We start from the raw sequence: 21,434 nt of genomic DNA on the forward strand, positions 1-21,434 counted from the left end.
GTAATGCAAGCAATAAAGCCAAAACAATCCACAGAGTAATGCAAGCAATTATTTTTTAAAGTTTGAACTACACATACTTTGTTACATCTAATAACCAAAACTCCTTGGCAATGGCAAACACAAACAGTCACCAAACACTTATTTAAAGCAAAGAATATTTGAAAGGATATATTATTTATTGAGCTCTTTTATCTCACAATTAAGTACCTCATCAGAATAACCAGAAATTACAAAACCTCCATTTAAATAGCCATCCTTTAAACTCTATTGGTTCTATTAAATAACTTAATTTCCTCTTTCTACATCTTATTGCACAGTTTCTTAAAGCGCTAGGTGTATCATTAAATAGAAAATATATACAATAGTCAAAATTTGCATTCTATTTTTTTAAAAAAAAAAATATTTAAAAATATTTAAGAATTGTATATTTAAAAAGTTGTTTATTTATTTGAAAATTAAATATGAGGTGAAATGAAGGACGAATAAATAAATGTTCATAAGAGGTGAATAAAAATATAATCTTGAATTATATTGTTAAATTGTATTGGACTTACTTCCATTGCTCAAAGTGATTTACAACTTGGCTGCTCTTAATTTCAAGACTGGAGCCAAGGATAGTTGATCATTTAGTCCTTGGGAGCATAAGCATTTAGTCATAGCTGCCAAAGTGGTTCCCAATTTTCTAGGTGGGTCTCCCATTGTCCGCCTTGTTCATTGGGAATCACTTGCTGAAGTACCCGAAAAAGAGAATCTAGCATTGTTGCATCCTAATAATTTGTTTCAACTTTCTTTCAGTCTCATATTTAGTTTCATGTATCATTGTTTCCAGGACCATCTCAGATTTTCCTATGTAATAGGAGTAACATAATTAGCAATAGGCTAAGTACATGACCCCCCTTAGTAGAAGAGTTAAAAATGCCTCATTGCATTAAACTTGGTCCAACTGCTGGGAAGTTCCAACTCTTCACATTGTGCCATATATGCACACTGATGGCACATACCACATTTACATGTTTTTTTTTCTGATGAATACTATTTTGGTCTTTTCCACTGGCCCCTCATTTGAGAATATTTTAGTATTGTGTCCTCTCTTTTATGTGTATAATAAAGGTTTAGAAAAAATGTTCAAACTATTTGGCATTCTAGAAAACAATTTCTAAAACTTCAAAACTATCTTCTGAACACCCCCGTGTCCTGATTATATTTCAGTATTATTAGAAAAAAGAGAACTGATGTGGCAGATTTGTTTAGATGCCTGCCATTACTCTGGTATTAATGACAGTTGCTCTATACAATGTTTACCGAAACTTAAAAGTTTAAAGAGATAATTAATCTAGTCATCATTTGCCATGAAAAGATGCTTTGTTCTACATTGTTGTTGCTTATTAACAACATAGGACAATATACATATTTATATAATTTTAACACACCTAAGTGTGAACATAAACAGTGAATGTAAGGGTGAATGTTGTTAGTTGTAGTTTTTAGAATTTAAACTGTATGCATTTATTTTACTTTTTAAAAAACTTCATTGTTTACCTTTCATTAATAAAAATTGATTGTTTACTGCTTTATTATTTCATATGTTTGTGGTCGATGTATTCATGTAATATTGGTAATGATATAGTCAATTTTAAATGAATGAGTTTTGGTTAGTTTTAGTCTTATAGATTTAAGAATTTATTTGATTGATTAATTGATTTTGTATTGAATAATTGAGTAAATAGGGGGTGGAGAGGGAACTGTATTTTAGTATAAAAGTTACTTTGTACCTGCTGTTATTTGCCTGAAGAAGTCTGGTTATTGAACCAGACAAAAAGCGCTTAACCTCACAGTGTGGTACCGTGGTTTTTTCATGAAAGAGCTGGATTGCTGATGATTTCCTGGTGTCTGAGGTGCTTTAGTCCTGCATTTTTGTTTTTTCAACAGTATTAAGGACCTGTTATAATTCTTTACATTTCCTTTATTATAATCCTGATTGTGACCTATGTTAATATTCATTGTCAAGGAACTTTCTCCACTAGCCACCGATAAAGGGACAAACTTGGTCCCACATCATCTTAAAACTTCATTCTTTAAGTTGTTGACCATTATATCAGGGTAACCCTGCCCAACAAACAGACTTTCCATATTTGTCCACTAAGTCCTCATAACAAGAGGTCATACAGGCTTCCTGAACCATTTGGCCTTTAATAATGTTCATTTTTTGGTAATAAGGGTAGTTACCAGTAAAATGAAGGTAAGAATTAGAAACATTTTCTTTCCTGTATATTCTGGAAATAAACCTACCTTTTATATGATCGTTAATGATCCTAATATCCAAATAATGCATTTCTTCTACTCCAACATTTATGTAAAATAAAAACAACTGGTTGTATTACTAATAAAAGTAACAAATTCTTTCAATAGCTTTTGTTACCATCCCATATTATAAATATGTCCTTCAGGAATCATAATCTCTCTTCAAGAGAAATCCTGATGGGTGGATGGGAAATAGAAAATTCACTACGGGGATCACTCCAGTGGCTCTACTCGACAGAAGCACTAGGAACTAAGGTTGGGTGGCATGATGCCAGGGGAATCCTATGGGCTAGGCTTGTAAAGGCTCCAGGGCCATTAGCCTAGTACACACCTATGAACCTAAAACTATATACTTCAAATATTCTGATTTGAAGACAAAGTGAAGTTCACAGTACAATAATACTATATTGTTGAATACAGGGACGCTGACAACTCGCATTGCTACCCTTCTTGTCTGTTTATAGTAATTGTTCTCAAAGAACATAAAATTTTTAATCAAAATCAATTTCAGATTTTACATTACCAGTCACAGAGCATTAGCATTCATGGATTCACATTCCAATAGTATAATCTCACACCACTGTAGTCCTACTGTGTGAGAAATAATGAAAATTAGATCCTTAACATCTATTGTAACTAACAAGTGCTGGGGTTGAAAAAACACATTGTTGACCTTGGTTAGAAAGCCCCATGAGTCAACTACAATGTGGTTGTGTGATTTAAGAACAAATTTTAATTTCCTGTCTATGAACACGGCAATGGGGTAGGTTTTGAACCCAGTTGTCACTACTATAGGTCTTAATGGTAGATCCAGAACATTTTTATGAATCTTGATATACCAAGTACCTGGCCTTGATAACTTAAAATACAGTGTCTTATCAAAAACACCCTGCATGAAATTATCTTCTAGTATCAAATCTATATTACGATAGCCATATTTATTTTGTTTTTAGAAACCTTGGTATACCTAACATCACTGATTAATAAATCTAACATTTTGGCTACATATTTCCAATATTCCATAATTACACCACCCCCTTCTTTGGTTTCATATCTGTATAATCTTTGTTATTACTAATTTCTGACAATACAAGTTTTTCTTTTTGGATCTTCCCAATATCCGAACCATGTTTAAGGCAACAAGGCATTTTAACTGTTCTACTAAGGAGTCATCTGTTGAGCCTACTACCAATTATATTACTCGTATTACACAGGGAAAAGTAAAAGGGTCCTGAAAACAAGGGTATATGAACATAACTATGGGATTAATAAGAAAGTTGAAACAAATGCTTTGTATAGGCATTTATTAGTGTGCAAAAATGCTAGACTGATTCTCATTTTGGGTACTTCATCAAGTGATTCCCAATGAATGGAGAGGACAATGGGAGAACCACCTAGAATACTGGGAACTGCTTTGTCAGTTATGACTAAATGAAGCATGCTCCCTCAGGACTAAATGATTAACTGTCCTTGGCACCAGTCTTGAAACTAAGGGTGGGCAAATTGTAAATCAACTTGAATCATGGAAGTAAATAAGTCCAATACAATTTAACAATATAATGTAGGATTATATTTTCATTCATCTCTTATGGATATTTATTTATTCATCCTTCTTCAATTCACCTCATATTTCATTTTTAAATAAATAACTTTTTAAATACATAATTCCTAAATATTTTTAAATAAAAACATTTTTTTAAAAGATTAAATGCAAAATTCAACTACTGTATGTTATTTTCTATTTAATGATGTACCTATCACTTTAAGAAACTATGTAATAAGATTTAGTAACAGGAAATTAAGTTTCTTAATAGAATCAACAAAGGTTAAAGGATGGTCATTTAAAATGGAGGTTTTGTAATTTGTGATTATTCTAATGAAATCTTAATTGTGAGATGAAAGCACTCAATAAATAATATACTCTTTCAAATATTCTTTGATTGAAATAAGTGTTTGGTGGCTGTTTGAGTTTGTAGTTGCCAAGGTTTATCAGTTATTTGCTGGGTGTTTTGGCCCCGGTTACCAATAGTTTTTCTTGGTTTTACTTTGTTACATCTTCCAGACAACTTTACTTTTCAAGTATTCAAATTCAAAGTGCTATCAGATCTCCATGATAATTTCATTCAAATGATTTGCTAATATGGGTGCTCATTGCAGCATACAAGTTAATGTGGGCATTTCTAAGACAGGTAATGTAGCTGTGTGATGGTGAAAACAACATAGTGCTGTATGCTGTGCATGCTAATGAGTGCATGACATGTAAATAAGAAACTCCGCATACAAGGAACTCTACTGTGTGAGTCTAACTGAGGCACTTAAACAGACAGTGGTCCCATGTCATTTCTGAAAAAAGGACAGTGGTTCCAGTGGGTTTACCTAGTTAGCACATAAAACATGAGCCATACAGAATATGCAAACAAAGGCACCCAAATGGTGGTACTATTCAGAAACATATGAAAAGCATGAAAAATGGTGGCATTTGTATCAGTGCATATGCATTTTGAATGCAGAGGTTCATTGAATACAAAGAAGCTATGCTAGTAATACCAGCAGCAGTGATAACGTACTCTGTTTTTGACTGCTACTGCTAGAGACCATGCCTTTAATGTTGTATGTTGTAGGCAGAGTCTTTAGCAGAAGAGGTACACACAGAACAAGACATACCAGCTCAAAGCAAATAAACTATGGATCATTTGTAAGTGGATAAGGATACAGTAAGACACTTAATAAAATAGTGCCACCAACAAGCAGAATCAAGGGGGACACTTGGTATGCATATTCCTGTGGCTAAAAATGTATGGTGTAGTCTTAAACAGCTTGGTTACATGGACGTTCCAATTATCTACAGGGGACATGTAAAGGATATCACAGGCATCTCAAGTCCTAAACCATTTCCTTGACATTATGGTATGACATATGGAGGAGCACATCTAGTTTCCTGGACAGCACAAGTAAGAGCCAACATCATGTGGGTCTTTTATGACATAGCCTGTTACCCTTGAGGTCCTGGGAGCCATAGATTATATACATGTTGCTATCAAGGCCCACGTGGTTCACAGGGCCCTGTGATGTATCAACAAGATGACTCAATGAACTGCCAGGTGGTATGTAACACCGAACCATTATTTAGAATTTCTGTGTGTGCCACCTGAGCAGTTCACATACAGTAATTTACTAATTTGGCACAAGTCTAACCTACACTAATGGCTCCTGCAAGGAGAACTTCTCCTACGGTCACCTGGTTGTGAGGCATACATGTATTTTAGATAGATAGATATACACACAGTTTTGCAGATAGATCCACTGTCTCATCAGACTGCATCATTGCATGTTGCCACTACAATCATCAGCCTCAGGTGCCTTGCTGAAGTCATTAGTTTGTTTTCCTGTTATTCTGGACCCTACACTAGTGGAAACTAAAAGCATGGGCACACATGACACTATTATCTGTTCACACGAATCTACTTCCCTACACCGACACGCCACAAAGCCGACACCCAAAACACCGAGACCAAAAGAACGAAAACACACAATACCGACAACTCACAAAACCAAACACCATAACACCGACACCCAAAACACCGACACACAAAATGTAAACTACACATTACACACAACTATATATACACGAACCTTAACCCAAACCCTAAGGTCCGACACTACCGCAAACTTACCCTACCCGCACCCTAACCCTAACTCACTTAATCCACCCCTAAACCTAAAGTCCGTCACTGTCGCACACTTACCCTACCTGCACCCTAACCCTAACTCAATTATCCCACCCTTAAACATAATGTCCATCACTATCGCACACTCACCCTACCCGCACCCTAACCCTAACTCACTTAACCCACCCCTAAAACTACAGTCCGTCACTATCACACACTTACCTTACCCGCACCCTAACCCTAAGTCCGACACTACCGCACACTCACCTTTCCCGCACCCTAACCCTAAATCCCTCACTATCGCACACTTACCTGTCCGCTCCCTAACTCTAAATCCCTCACTATCACACACTTACCGAGTCACGCTCACACGTTGCCCATGTCGGTGTTTCGGCTGTCGGGATTTCACCTTGTCGATCATCTGTGTTGTCGGTCTTTTGGTCTCGGCTTTGTGGCGTGTCGGTGCAGTGAAGTAGACCCGGTCACACACATATAACTCTTTACCCATTACAGCATGCATACTGATACAGCAGAATTAACTGTTATATTAACAGGCATACCTTGTTATGCAGGTTATTGCAGCAGCAGACTGGAAGTGTCTGGAAGAACAGCTATGCAGATGGACCTTGGTCAATCCTTCATGATGAGCATTCACTGGAGTGTGCCAGACTGTAATGTGATGGCCATTACTAACTTGGTACTTCCTCTACTGGTACAAGGTATATGGAGCCAGCCTATTTCTCACATGCATGCCACTCCCTCTGTGCTAGCAAGCAACACCAAAAATGCCTGAACCCTCAGTGAGTTCTGTGTGTGTGTGTGTGTGTGTGTGTGTGTGTGTGTGTGTGTTACCCTGGAACCTCCCAAAATGGCTACTCTACCTCTACCTTTACTTAATTCACTCATTTTTTTCTGGTAGAATGGAAATTGAGTATTCCTGGGCTCAGAGAGAACTCTATGGCCATTCGTTCCTGCTTGTGAATCCCCCCATCAATCCTCCATTCCCTGGTGAGAGTCAGGCAGTAGGGAGAGGATCACCTTGCAAATATGGGTCAATGGCTTACCATCTCCCTGCAAGAGTACCCCTCAGCAGCACCTCTAAACCTGTAGTCAATACCTCCAAAGTGGAGTGTGTCTCTTGGCCAGTTACTGCAAATGCATTATGATAATGTAAGATCATCTAGCTCAGCACTTGACTGGGTGAACAACTAGTAATTCCGTTATGAGACATTTGGATAGTGAGCCAAACTGTCCCCCTCTGTCCCCCTGGATGGGTGAGCTGATGTTGCGAACTACTACAAGCACCTGAGCTACACATCTAATTCAGTCATCTGCAATATAGTCATGTTGCTATCCCTCTTTGCCACAGTTAGCTGAGATGATTCTGTGTTTATTTATTTAGTTTATTATTTATTTATATTTGTTTACTGGGAAAATTGACTGGACACAAATCCTTTTTCAGCGGAAACCCCGGGAAAAAAGCTCCACACAAAGATGCATTAAGTATAAGTTTGTAAGAAAATGTTGATATAAATGCAAGTGTATAAATGCCAGCAAAAAACACAATGTGAAGTATGAATAACATAGTTACACAAAGGACAGTGGATATACATGGAGTGTTGATGGCCTACTCCCCTGTAGAGGACCCATCTTTTGCAACTTCCAGTGCCTTTTCCATTGAACTGAGTATTATAGCCATTAATCACACTAGTGGTAAATACATATTATGGCAACCCACACAATTCACCTTCTGAAAAACTCCCTGCCATAGATGCTAACGATTGTCTGCAGCACATTTGTCAAGGAGGCACATGTCATGTTTGTAGAGGGCTTGTAGTAACATCTCCAAAACCATGATAGTGAATATTTCAAGGCATAAATTCATTTGGGTGGCTGTGCCAGTACCTATACATCTGTGGGAAAAGTTGTCTGTCAGTGGGTGTGTATGATGATCTGTAGGATGGACGTCAGTATAACCTCAGCTGCTCTCCTTTATACACCTGGTTGTCACATGCAGGTAATACTATGCACAGTCTCAGCCACATTTATGTTTTCTACCCATCCTTCAGCATATGAAACTAGATTCCCATAGCCCTTGTGGAATTTCCTCCCAACAGTTTCCTAAGTTTGCAGTTTATACCCTCAAAAGTTTGCAGTTTATACCCTCAAGTCACAGACAGATTGTACTGTGCCATGCTACTATTGTGTTTTTCAATTACTTGTACACCATGACATCTGCCTCACCTTTGTACCTCCAAGTCACAAGCAGATGGTACTGTGCCATGCTACTGTCGTGGGTTTCAATTACACATGCACCATGGCATGTGCCTCACCTTTGTACCCCCAAGTCACAGGCGGATGGTACTGTGCCATGCTACTGTTGTGGGTTTTAATTACATATACGCCATGACATCTGCCTCACCTTTGTACCCCAAGTCCTAATTACACATATGCCATGACATCTGCCTCACCTTTCTACGCCCAAGTCACAGGCAGATGGTACTGTGCCATGCTACTGTCATGGGTTTCAATTACGCATACATCATGACATCTACCTCATCTTTGTTATTGGTGTTGCTGAGATAATTTACCAGACAAGACTCCTTTAACTCTGTGATGCTCCATGACTAAAATGTTTTTTTATTGAATTTCTTTTATTTTGAAATTGTACAATATGGTACAATACATCACATTGTACTAATAAGAGGCTGTTAACTCAGTGGTTATACTAATAAAGCCAGTTAAAGCCAATGAGTATGACTTGCTATAGTTGTGCATTGCACTATCTGTACATGTCAAGGCAAGCCATGCAGTTATAGCAAAAATAAAGCATATGACCTGTATGCTCATGCACACAGCATGTGTATGCACGCAGCCCATGGTTTAATGCTTTGTCATGTGACATCTGATTCACAAATGTGCATCGTTGTGCATACGGCTATTACTTTTCTCCATCAGTTGATTTGACAGAGTGACTTTTACTACTAAAGGGACTAGGTAATAGAGAGCTCCAGCATGGTGTGCCAGAAGAGCAGAATAGTATTTATTTATTTACACATTTGTTTAATGGGTAAAACTGCTTGTAAAGAAACCCTATTCAAGCATGACCCAGGCTACCTGGCAATAAAAAGACATCATTGTACAATGATGCTAACAAGCAAGTAATAGCAATAACAACTAAAGTACAATACACATTGACACTAACCTTTTACATTAATGTAAGTCACAATATACATTAGTAACAGTAACAAATATGTGAATACCTGCTAGGCCATTATGATGACACTTTGCAGAAAGCAGATGCCTGATATGACCAGGTGTGTGCAATTCGAATGGCACCACACATCATAGTGAGCAATCTAGCCATCACTACAGTGATCTGAAGTGGTGTCACCCCAACCAGCTTCACCAATAAGAGTCAGAGGTTCAGGCAAGGGATCTAAAATGTACTGTAAAGAATACTTCAGTACAATTGTCTTCTATTGTCCTAACTAGTGCACATGTATACTTAATAGTACATACCTATGAATCTACGCATCTTCATGCTATTAAGTATATCTATGCAACAGTGCATACTTTGTTTCCTAATGGTGGAGGAGCAGTAATTGAACAATAGTTGGTTGCTGCAAATGGCAGAAGTAAGTCTCCAGGGAGTAGACTGTGAATGTATTGCTTGACAGTCCAGTTCAGACATTGTGGTTTGTTTGTGAAGGAGGAGGAAGAAGTGAGCAGACAACTTTGGTGTTCCACAGTCATTGCTTCTCGAGCTGGGTTACCAATGACCACCAGGTCTGTCCTTCAATGTGAAGGGGGTGAAGGCTGAGGTAGCCAAGAGGAATCATTTGTATACTCCGTGTCTGCTCTCAAGAGTGGAGCGAAGGCACCTCTCTTAAAAGTGGGCATGGATCTGCCAACATTAAGTGGAGTGGGTGGTCTTTGCTGAGCTGTGTCAGCAGCAGGATGCCTATCATGGGAATATCAAGAACCATTTGGCAAAGCTGATATAGTCCCATGACTGGTAAGTCCTGGTCATGGGGCATCAGAAGGAACAAGTAACCTGTACCACTGACTACTCAGATTAGTCATGTCTGGATTTTTTGGTCCTCTTCACTAGACTGGGAAACAGCCATTACAGGATGCCACTCCATTCCCACTTCTGTGTGACCATCATTATATACCATCCTCATTTCTTGTTTGTTGTGCAGCCCTCCTCATCATCTTCATCCACACTATATGTGTATCCATCCACTGTCTTCCCCATCCTTTATGTGTAGACTGCTCCTCTCTACATCTGTTTTTGTTTTTTGTTTGCCTGTCTGCCCTTATTACCTGTACTCTCTCATTCTAACCAATCCACATTCATCTCCCTGTTCCTCCTCCTCCCTGCCCCTCTTTTGTAATACTTAGAAAAGAGAATATTTCTTAGGAAACAAAAATTACCCTTCCTTTTATCCTGTTGTTTCAGATGTTATAGTTACCTGTCTGTGTTTTCCACCGCTTACACTTCTCTCGTTTACTACTTTCATGTATACCCCACTCATACCCCTTAACTGTCCTGATTTTTGCAGAATGTCCATTGTTTTTCCTCATAGGGTAGCCGCGGTGGTGCAGCGGTTATCATTGATACCTCACAACAAGAGGTTCTCCGGTTCGATTCTCAACTGGGGTGCCTACTGTGCGGAGTCTGCATGTCCTCACTGTGGTCGCGTGGATTTCTTCCGGGTGTTCCAGTTTCCTCCCACATCCCAAAGACATGCAGTATGTGGATTGGACACTCTAAATTGGTGCTAGGTGTGAGTATGTGCATGTATGTCTTCTGTTGAAGGTTGGGCACCAGGCTGGCAACTCGACACCGTAAAACTCCACTGCCAATCATGAGGGTCAGATGATCTGCTGTGGTGACCCCTAACCGGGAAAAGCCGGAAGAAGAAGTCCATATTTTTGCCTCATATTTTTTCATATGCTCCTAATAAAAGTTGTAGTTTTCTGGCAAATCACTAAGGATTAAAGTTACTGAATAATGATATACAATTGAGTTTTAGACTTCATATCCTTCAGAAAATGCATGCTCACACAAATCTTATTATTCTCGCAAGTTTCTAAGCTTTTAACAGCAATATTTAAAAGCTGTTCCTATTTTTAGACCTTTGCCCCCTAATTATTTTAGTTTGTTCCAGATTTCTTCCACTAAGAAGTTGTGAGGTATAACCCCACTCCCCATTTCAATGCTGAACAGGTTTGGTACTGTGCTGCTCATACCTGCATTTTTCTTTTTGTTAGCAGTTAAGTTCAGCCATGTGGTCCTTCTTGTACTGGCTGCATGGTAGCTGCAGTTATAATCTCTGCACTGCATGCATAAGTGTTGCATTAACTCAGCTGCAGCAGCTTGCCTTACCTGTGACATCTGTCATGTTGGCCATGTATGCTGCTGCAGCACAGATTTTGCCATTCAGCAGCCTAATGTTGTTTATTCTAGTAGCAATGCAGTTCTGTTATCTTATATACTACTTTGCTTACTGTGCAAGCGTTAGACATGCCCAATACATATCTGATTAGTTCTGAACTTTCAAGCAGTGACTACCTTAAATATTTTTGCTTGTTTATAAAGCCGTCATTGTCTAATATTATCTTGTGCGTGTTTATTTTTAATCTGTTTTAGATATCTGTCCTACATAATTCATTTGACAGTCATGAGCACTGTCCACATTTTGCTTTAAATTACTGCCAGTTATGTTTTTTTTTTCAGTGCAGCAATCACACATAATAAATCTCTATAAATTTGATTTGGCCATCATTTAATGTACTCTAGACACAAACAAAACTGCCTACACCAAAGATGAGGGCCAACAAAGATTAAGAATTTGCATTTTCATTTATATTCTGAGTATATAGTTGAATTTTGTTTTGAAAATGCAATTTTGTACATATGTATGTATTCACTATTAAGGTTTTAATTTCTAATACATATGAAATTTATTATTTTTTTGAAACAATGTACTTTTTATATGATATTTAGGATGAAACACTGCATGACTTCTGTCAATTTATTGTGTTTTTAGCAACTTTTTGCATATAATGCAACACAGTGGTGCTTAAAACATATTTTACTGATGAAGATGCCATCATTTATTTAATTATTGATTTGCCTTTGTTGACTAAGAAAGTCCGACTGAGCATAGCTCATTTGCAGCGAAGGCCTGAGGAGAAAAGCTCCATCAAAGTACATTTATATTAAGATGTGAATTTCAGACAGTTCTTAGAAAAACAACAGTTACATTTCTCATGAAACAATAAACATAGTTACAAAAAACATACAATGAAGTATTTATTATTTATTTATTTATTTTATTTATTTCAGTTTGATTACCGGGGAAGTCCACTGGGCCAAGAAGAGGCCTGGGGAGAAAAGCTCCATTAACAATTACAAACATGCATATCACTTTCTGAGTGTATAATTAACAACTATAAAGAGGTAACATCTGTATACAAAGTAGATGTAGTGATAGTCGACATTCATTATGTAATCAGACAAAACTTTAGTAAGACATTTACAGAAATAAGGATTACTGCATTTACGAAATAGCAAGGATGCACAGAGACATTCATCCAGCCTAACAGACTGAGGATATGCTTCATGCTGAGGCAATAATTAAGTACAAGTGAAGAGATGCTTTGGTTACAGAGTGAGAGTAGTGACAGTAAGCAATTAGTCATGTAAGGAATTAAATGCTAGCATTCAGAGTATTCATTATTGAGTACATTTTCAGACATAAGAATTTCAACATTCTGTAAAGTATAAAACATAAATCTCAGTTATAATGAGAAATGGGAGCAGAAATCATAAAGTTTTGTAGGTTGGGAGAATGGTTGGAATGGCAGTAATAAGCAGAAATGAGGAGATTGTATGCAGGTGTCAACAGGGAAAGACTGTAAATGCTGGGAAAAGATGTTTGAGGAGGGGCTCATGTAGTGGAAGAGCAGGGGCATATCCAGTTAGAGGATAGGTAGGAGTATAGGAGGGATTTGAAGTTGGTGTGGTTTGGAGTATTTTGGTGGAAGTGGGGGAGTGAGTTCCATAGTTTGGCTAAGAAGTATGATAACAGAAGTTGGCCAGGGGGCTGGGAAGGTTTGTGGACTTGTAGTACGTTTTGATTTTCTGTTCGGAGTGAGAGGTTGGGAATATAGGGGGTTAAGGTGGTACAGAGGGTGGGGCAGATGGATGGCCTGAAGATGAGTTTATGGGCTGTGGTGAGTTTGTGTTTGAGAAGGTTTAGGTAGTTAGGTAGCTCTAGCCATTGTAGATATTGGATGGAGAGTCAATGATGGGAAGAGTTTTTGGAGTTGGTGGCAAATTTGCTGATTTTATTGTAGCAGGATTCCAGTTTGGATTGCAAGCTGAGTTGGAGTTTGGTGAGCAGGGAGTGCCATATGTGAGAGAGACAAGAAGGTAGGAGGAGGCTAAGGTCTTTCTGGTGGAGGGAGCGAGGTAGTGATTGCGTCTGTTCCAAATTTTTGGTTATTTTTTTATAGCTGTTTGAATATGGATGTCAAATTTTAGATGTTCATCAATGATGACACCTAGCAGCTTAGTGTGGGATACAATTTGAATGGGAGTGTTCTTTTGGCTTAGTATAGTGAAGGAATTATTATCAATGGAGGATATTCTGGAGGGAGTGAAGATCATTAGTTTAGATTTATTTGCATTTATAGTATTTATATCAACAACTATAAGTCTTTACAGTTGTTCCAGCCATAAAATCTTGCAGTAGTAAATGAATTGATAATGCAGAAGGGAAATGTTATTGTAAAGAAGTTTACTGGTCTTTCATTTCTGTAAAGTAAGTTTTCAAGAAGTTCAAAATACATAATAAAGTTAGTTATAAAATTATGTAGGAAGGTAGACTTTTACTATTATATTGGTTTGTACAGAGTTTGAGAGATATATTGAAGTAAGACATAAAATAATGTAGGACAGGATGGGAATATATATTAGGATTGTATAGTAGGATAATAGTAATAGCATATGACAGAGAGCAGGGTATAACATTGTTTCTATTTAGGCTGCCTTTTCCAAATTAGTGTATCTAGAAGGTTTATAACTTAGGTATACAGGGGATGCATGAGAGGCATAGAGCGTTGGATGGGGCAGTTAGTAAAAAAACAACATGAGAAGTGTTTAAGGCCATGAAAAGGGATATATTAATTCAACTTCAGGAAAAAGAGTTGCTAGGGGTGTAATGATTCAAGTAGCGTAGGGAAAAAGTTTGTGATAAGCAATAAGAAGTTTGTGCCTTCACTAGGGGTGCCAACCTGGTGATGAACATGAGCATGACCAGGACTGGCTAAGGTATTGTTTGAGTTGAATATTATAGCTTGGGAGTTTGTTAATCATTTTTACTTGTATAGGGATGGTGTTCCAGAGCTTGGATATATAACAGGACTGTACTGAGTCCCCTGATTAATTATTTGCCTTAGTAGTGCTTAGTAGAAATTTATCACCAGAAAGGAGGTCCCTTGAGGGGTGTAGGGCAATGATATGTTTTTTAATGCAGAGCATTTTTTGAGCATAATATATCAATTTGTACGCCATAACTAGCTGAGAGTATGTTATGTAGTTGTTAAGCTCTGCAAATTTAGTTGCTTTAAGGCTTAGCGGTGGTGAGCTTGGTGTGTAGTGTCGGTAGCACCTTCAGCTACTTTGTTGTAACAGGAAGCTAGTTTGGATTATAGTGTAGAGCTTAGGTTTGTAAGGACAGGTGAGGCATATAAGAGGGTTGGAAGCATATAGGATGAGGCTAGGATTTTTCTTGCTGGGTCTGTAAGGTATTGTCTTGCCCTGTAAAGGGAGCCAAGTTTCTGGCATGTCTTGAAGAAAATGTTGATCATATTAAAGACTGTCATCTATTAGCATGTTCAGTAATTTAGTCTGTGGTACTATCGCAGTTTCAGTATTATTTTCTGATGTAGCCAAGAAAGAATCTTTTTGATGGAGATAATGTTTTGGGGTGAAGAGCATTAGGTTTGATTTATTGGCATTAAGGAGTAGGTTTGAATTTTTCAGCCAGGTTTGACTAAAGATAAAGAAATGTGGGTGCTTTTTCATAGTCTGGATATTGTGGGGACTGTAAATATTAAAGTTGAACCATCTGCATATTGTACTATAGTTGCTTGGTGTATGGGAGTGTGAAGCTTGTTTATAAAAATATTAAAAATAAGGGGCCCTAGTTTAGAGCCCTGAGGTATACCTATGATAACTGGAAGAGAGGAAGAAAGGTCCTGTTACCATTTGATAACCAAGGAGCCATTTAAGGATGGCTAGAGAGAGACCTATAGAAGAGAGTTCATCAAGTAAATGTTGTTGCGATGCAGAGTCAAACTCTTTGGATACATCTTGGAGCACAGTTGGCACTAGGTTACCATTGCTCCTATGCTGGTTTGTAGTGTTGGTAAAGTGAAGGAGGGTGGTGGTTGTGCTGTGATGGGGTCTGAAACCATGCTGTGTTTCTGAGAGCAGATTATTTGAATTTAGGTTATGTAGAAGCTGCACATGAATACAATTTTCAAGTATTTTTGATAGGAGAACAACTCTGTAGATGTGCACCTTTGCGTAAAAGTATAAAAATGTATTTTTTCAAGATGGAAGGAACATATTTTTTTCAGATACAGAGATATTTATCAATATAGAGACTGGAAAAACAATTGCAACTGCAGCCATTTTTTGTAGTCTGTGGGTCAGCAGCTAGGGTGGTTAGTTTTAGCTTATTTTGGAGTTTTTTAATGGTAGAAGTAGGTACTGGGCTGAAGTCAAATAGCTGAGGAAATTTAACAGAGGTTGCTGCCACTGAGAAGATAGTGGAAGTATTAATTTTTGTAAGAGACAATCTAGTCTGTATAAAATAGTTGTTAAAATGTGTGGGAATTTAATCAGTACTATTTTTGGATATAGGGGTGCAGGTGGTAATTTGGCTTGAATGTATACATTTTAGCTTCTTTTGATTTTTATTTTGGACGATGTTATAATATGTTAGCTTGTCATGTTTTATTTGGTACTTTGTTCTATTCCTTAGTTGCTTGAAAAGATGAAATGTATTTTGTGTTCTATTTTTTCAGCCACTCTTTCCAGGCATTGTCACGCTGTAGCATCAGATTCTTAGTTTCCTTAGTTAGCCATGGTGCAGGACTGGATTTGACCCTTTTATATATACTGGGGCAAGGTTATTGAGAATTTTTAGGAATATCTTATTGAAGTGTAAGACAGCAGATTCTAAGGACAGAGATTTTAGTATTTTCCAGTTATATTTTCTGAAGGATTTGATAAAAGTATTTTTGTCAAAGTTTTTTGACTTACGAACTTGATTGATAATTATATGTTTATCATGGACATTATAACTGTGTGGTGTCTGCATCTTCTCCCCACAGTCGAGTGACATTTAAAAACATGCAGGTAGGTGCATGTGTGAATGGGTGTGCCTTCTTTGAAGGTTGGGCATCAGACTGGCAACTTGGCACCATAAAATCCACTGCCAGTCATTAGCGGACTGGAGTTCTGCTGTGGCAACCCCTAACCGGGAAAAGCTGAAAGACATTACTATTGTAACTTTTGAGAGCATAAAGAGATTGGTGATCACTTGTGCTGTATGGACGGCTACTGGCTGCCCTAATTTTGTTGGGTCTGTTAGTAATAATTTAGTCTGAAGTTGATTGCCTACTTGTACTTTTGTGGGATCTTGTAACTGTTGTAATTAGCTGTGTAAAGCCGTTCAGGTTTATGGAATCAGATGGGGTGTTGCTATTAAAAATCTCTCTCTCTCTCCCATTTATGCCCCCAGTGGTACACTGGGCAATGAGCACCTTTCAGTACTCATTGCTCTGTACCAGTTATGGGTTTTATGGGCTCAGGTCGCTAGCCAAAGGCCCAGCCCTCCTTAGAGAGTGCACCACACACATTCACATGCACACACTCATACCTAGGGCCAATTTAGAGTGTCCAGCCCACCTACTGTATGTCTTTGAATGTAGGAAGAAACCAAAGCACCCATGGGAAACCCATGTGAATGCAGTAAGAGCAGGAAGAATCCACACAGAAGGCAACCAAGTTGAGAATCAAACCAGAGAACCTCTTGCTGTGAGGCAGCAACGCTAACCAGTACATCACTGCACTGCCTGATATTAAAAATCTGCTGGTCTATATTTAGGTCTCCTAGTACCATTGTTTCATGTTGTACATGGCTGAATATCCCGTTTAGGATATTTTCACTGTGGCAATGTTTTTAACTAGTAGGATTTTTATGGCTGCAAAACAAAGCATTTTAATATTATTGATTTTGAGACATATTACATGGAGTTCTGCATTATTAAACTGTGGTATCTCCTATGCATATGCAATTATAATTAAAGAATTCTTGTAGATGATGGCTATGCCACCTGCCTGCTTACTTTTCTTACCAATCCTAATTATACTGAAACCAGATGGTGTCAGTTCATTGTCATTTATGTCTTTTTTTCAGCCCCGTTTCCATAGCTATGATTACATCTGGGGAACGTGGCAAAACAAGCATGTATGTCATGGATTTTTTGCATATATTTCTAAGATTTAAATTTACGAAAAGAAGACTGGAATTTGGGGATGGTGAGAAAAAGAATGGCTCTTTTAATACTGTGCTGTTAGTGTGGGGGTTTTGCTGTTGTGTGGGGCCAGGGTTTGGGTGAATGTCTCCAGTAATTTTTGGGTGGAAGCTTTATGAAGGAAAGTATGTAGCCAAATGCATTTGTGCTTTAGTTTTACTGAATTTCGTATGGTAACTTACTTAGATTTATAATACCTGCAATTGAAAAAAATCTAACAAGGTTTGCTGGTACAGTTTGGGGAATGTTACGAATGAGACTTGGTAACTGTTGGTGTAGTGGGTATGGGTTTGTAGGACTATTAATTACATTTATTTGGGAAGTATGGTAGTTGGAAAAGAGTGCTAATATGCTGAGGAAGCACGCTAATATGGTTTGAGTCAAAGCCGATTTTATCATATGTAAGTTAGATTTTGCCGAGTATGTTAGTTTGCACTGTAAAAGATTACTGGGCAAGAGTAGTTCTAGTTACAGCAGTATAACTACTAAAAGGCCATGCTGGGTACAGCACTTTAAGTAAACGAGTCAGATATGTTAATTGTAGGGCAACTGTGATTGGGTTATGTTCTGACTGTTTTGATGCATAGATTGGTTGGAGGAAGTGTATGGGTGGAGTTGGAATATATTAAATGTAGAATAGAAGGGAGGCAGTGGGTATTGGGGATAGGAAAGCGGATTGAGCCTGATTGTAGGGAGGGTAAACAGAGCATAGTCCACACACTAAATCAGCAAAGAAAAAGTGTGGAGAAAAGCAATCAGTAAGCTTTGGCTCTGGCAAAAGGTAAGAAGGTTTCCAGAGATAAATATATGAAATGAACAGTGTAAAATAGAAGCTGAGAGGGGAAGAAGAGAATTACAGGGAGCGATAGACAAGCCCAGGAAGAGTAATCAGAGATTCACGTGTGTATTTAGAGAGTTAACTGCAAGATGCTGAAGTAAAGGAAGAAAAGGAGGGAGTAGTCTGAAAAAGAAAGCAAAGCAAATTGTTTGTCCTGTTTCAGTGGGGGAGGAGGTGGGTGTGAGGATGATGACAAACTACTACAAACTACCACAAAGCCTTTTATAGTTATATCAAGAATCTGCATGGCAATGCCCAGGTTTGCACTGAGCCACTGCACAATGGTACCTCCTATAATGAGCCAACAGATATTGCCAACATACTGGCTGACAAATTCAGTGCCAACTTTAACCCTCCCCCCCCAAAGGACCCGCCACAATACCGGAGGAATGCCAGGCACCCAGCATTACTGCAGCACAGGTTAAAGCTGCATTGCCCAAGGCCAAGAATACAGCTTCCACTGGAACCAACAATATCCCTGGATGTGTTCTACGTGAACTACAAAGTGAACTGGCACCACATCTGTGTGCCCTGTTCAATCACAGCCTCAACTCAGGCTTTGTCCCTTCCAATGCAGCTTTTACACATCATCCTCTCTATAAAGCCCTTCCAAATGATTACAGACCCTGGGAATTATCGCCCTATTAGCCTGACAAGTCTGATATGTAAGGCTATGGAGTGCATCATCATGGACCTAATTAACAAGGAAATAGGTAATCTCCAAACTCTAGATCTTACTCAGTTTGGTTTTGTGAAAGGTAGATCATGCTTGCTCAACCTGGTTGACTTCTTTGAGTCAGTCACCAGAGCTGTGGATGAGGGCAAGGCAGTTCATATAGCCTACGTCAATCTGGCCAAAGCCTTTGATGTCATTCCCTACTCAGGAATTATTGACAAACTCACCAAACTAAGCATCAAACCCTATATCACTAGGTGCATTGCAAATTTACTCACAGATAGAACCCACAGCATAAAAGTAGCGGACTCCAAGTTAGACTGCCTACCGGTTATGAGTGGAGTCCCAGAGAGATCGGCCCTAGGTCCTCTCCTGTTTGGCATCTATTTCTCAGAAGTCCAGGCCAACATTGAGGGACTCTGGCTGACCAAGTTAGCAAATGACTGCAAGCTGGGAGTCATTATTAACTCCAAAGTGATGAAGACATCTTACAGAAAGGCCTCACTGAGACCAATGACTGGTGTCGAAACAATGGCCTTAAACTTAATGCCAAAAATGCATTGTCATCCCCTTTGTGAAAACGCATTTCCCACTAATTACCACATTGATGGGAGCTCATTGAACACTGAAGATGTTATAAACGATCTGGGGACACAGGTTGACAGCAATCTGTCTTTTTATCACCACGTTGCCTATGTGGTCAGAAAGTCCTTCTATGTGGCACATCTCATTACCAAGGGTTTTGCATCCAGGAAGAAAGAGGTCATCATCTCCCTCTACTCTTCCCTCATTAGGCCAATCATCGAATATAATGCCCCATTTGGCATTTACCTCACTAGACACATGCAACAGCTGGAAAGGCCACAAAAGTACCTCATGAAGAGGATCCTAGGCCTTAAACACATGTCCTACAGAGACATACTCAAAAAGCTCCAGCTAGTCTCTGCCTTATATCATCTACTAAGAGACAATCTCTGCTTGTCTTACAAAGCCATGTCTGACCCAGTTCTGTTAAAAATGCCACAGCTAAAGAAATCCCAATCCCTCCACACCACACACTCCAGAGACCTCAACCTCATTACCACAATCAACAGAACATGCTGGAGGGACAGGTTCATAACCCAGAGACTGCCCATGCTCTTGAATAGACTTAAATAAAGTTTTGTTTGAGACCGTGGTGCAAGCAGTGTTTGGCTTTTTTTGTTATTGCTGGTTTCAACACTGTTTCTGCTTTTGGTTACGATCTTGAATAGACTTCCCATACATGTCAAGCAAAGGACCTCACTGGCCCTCTTCAAGAGAAATCTTGATGAGTGTATGGGAAATAGAAAGTTCACCCTGGGGATCAATCCAGTGTCTCTACTTGATAGAGGCACTGGGAACTGACATCAGACAGCATGATGCCAGGGCACTTCTATGGGCTAGGCTTGTAAAGGCTCCAGGGCCATTAGCCTAGTACACACCTATGAACCTATTTATTCCCAGTTATTTTGGTCTACAAAAAATATTCCACTAAACTGATTTCCCATTATTATGGGCTGAAGTGTATACCAATGGTATAGATGTTGTTGGGGTCCTTTGGAGCCACATCCTCTAGTACAGAGTGTTCACCAATACAACTACCAACATCAGGTGAGTGTACATGGACACTCAGCTATCCCTATAGTCTGACATTACAAGCTGAAAGTCTTAGCTTATGTTAACTTTACTGGATTACACATAAATATCTACTTTGATTGCACAGTCTCGATCCTTTTAAGGATGGACATCAGACTTGGGTGATAGTTGCTGGACAGTGATAGTTCCTATGCATCCTGTGCAGTGTATTAGCTGGGACTGGTTTGGTTAGGGTCAGCAGAGGAGATACAGAGATGGTGATTTGCACTGACTAAAGGCCAGGGGCTCCAGAAAAGACATGCATTCAGTTTGAATTCAAAGATATTGCCAACAGGAAAAAGCAGAGCTCAAAGGGTGATGAAGTAAAACATTGAAACTGGGTCATTTTCTTGGATTTGTATTCATAGGTTTACATAAAAGAATTATGACAACTTTTCAGTCTGTTGGGTCAGTCTTTGTGCTGTGCATTTTGCTGTGGTGTCATGTTTGCAGCTCTTGCATTTCTGCTAGCCTTCATGAGTTACCATGCATTTTTGGTGTGAATTAACCCATTGGGAAGGGTCTTATTGAAGAGCTTTGTTGTGCCTTTGGCTTGTTTTTAATAATAGGATTACGTTCATAGGATCATAGATTCATAGGATGAGACTAGGCAATTGGCCCAGAGGCCTTTATAAGCCTAGCCAAGAATTTTGCCCATGTTCCCTCAAAG

This window comes from Protopterus annectens, chromosome 1.part1, assembly GCF_019279795.1.
Source record: "Protopterus annectens isolate FY-2018-M chromosome 1.part1, PAN1.0, whole genome shotgun sequence".
Classification (NCBI taxonomy): domain Eukaryota; kingdom Metazoa; phylum Chordata; order Ceratodontiformes; family Protopteridae; genus Protopterus; species Protopterus annectens.